Genomic DNA, 1,105 nt, shown 5'->3' on the forward strand with positions numbered 1-1,105 from the left:
GCACCCTAGAATAATATTAAGAGGCACAGTGACTCAGGGAAGTGGGTCCATTCTGTGTGGGGTGTGTAGAAGGTAGAGGGGCAGAAAAACTTCAGAGGATGATAATAATAATGGACACCAGCAGCCTATTTCATCAAGTCCTCAACACTGACACTGCTTTCTGAAGTGGTTACCATCACCAATCCCCTTTTGCAGATGACAAAAACCTAAGTTCTAGCTGGGCATGGTGGCACACACCTGTAGACCCACCTACTTGTGAGGCTGAGGCGAGAGGATCGCTTGAGCCCAGGAGTTCAAGTGCAGCCTGGACAACATAGTGAGACCCTACTTCGAAAATGAAACCAACCAAAAAAAAATCCCAGAGGCTCCAAGAAGTCAATTACTTGCCTGGGTTCCTGGAGCTCTAAGGAGGCAGGATTTGCACCAAGCCGGCCTGGTAATTTTCCTCCCAGCTGCCCCTAGAGGTGCTGAGTAGTCATTGTGACAGTATCATTACACAAAGGAAGCTCTGGGTTCACAATGGGCAGGGCAGACCACGCTTGGATGCAGCCTGGGAAGGAACACGAGGGTCCTCTGAGAGACCAGGGACAGAGGGAGATCCAAAGATCTAGTCTGTAGCTAAGTGCATTGTCTAAGACTCATTGATTCACACGCCATCCCTTGAGGTAGGTCCACTGCCCTTGTCCCTGATGTACAGAGGTGAAGACTGAGGCTCATGGGAACTTACTTACTTATTCCAACATTACCTGGCTAGTAATCTCAGTTGCTGGATTCTCTGATGACCCATTTTGGAGGTCATATTCAACTCTCAACTATTTCACGTGGCAAACTGATTCAAAAAGCAACAAACTCAGCCAGGCGCGGTGGCTCACGCCAGTAATCCCAGCATTTTGGGAGGCCAAGGCGGGTGGATCACCTGAGGTTAGGAGTTCGAGACCAATCTGGCCAACGTGGTGAAACCCCACCTCTACTAAAAATACAAAAAATGGCCGGGCATAGTGGCAGACACCTATAGTCCCAGCTACTCTGGAGGCTCAGGTGGGAGAATCACTTGAACCTGGGAGGCAGAGGTTGCAGTGAGCCGAGAAAAAAAAAAAGAACAAAC

At 49.2% G+C, this 1,105-nt stretch overlaps 1 protein-coding gene across 1 annotated transcript in view; it reads left to right on the forward strand.

Moving 5' to 3' along the window:
- Positions 1-541: 541 nt before the first annotated feature.
- Positions 542-1,105, forward strand: part of LOC105512962 (chromosome unknown open reading frame, human C19orf45) — an 11,315-nt gene continuing 10,751 nt past the window's right edge. Inside the window, exon 1 of the mRNA XM_011943635.1 lies at positions 542-665. The gene's annotated coding sequence lies outside the window, so the exon portion shown is untranslated. The remainder of the gene's footprint in view (positions 666-1,105) is intronic.

Source organism: Colobus angolensis, unplaced genomic scaffold (genome assembly GCF_000951035.1).
Source record: "Colobus angolensis palliatus isolate OR3802 unplaced genomic scaffold, Cang.pa_1.0 Scaffold22, whole genome shotgun sequence".
In the NCBI taxonomy this organism is placed as follows: Eukaryota; Metazoa; Chordata; class Mammalia; order Primates; family Cercopithecidae; genus Colobus; species Colobus angolensis.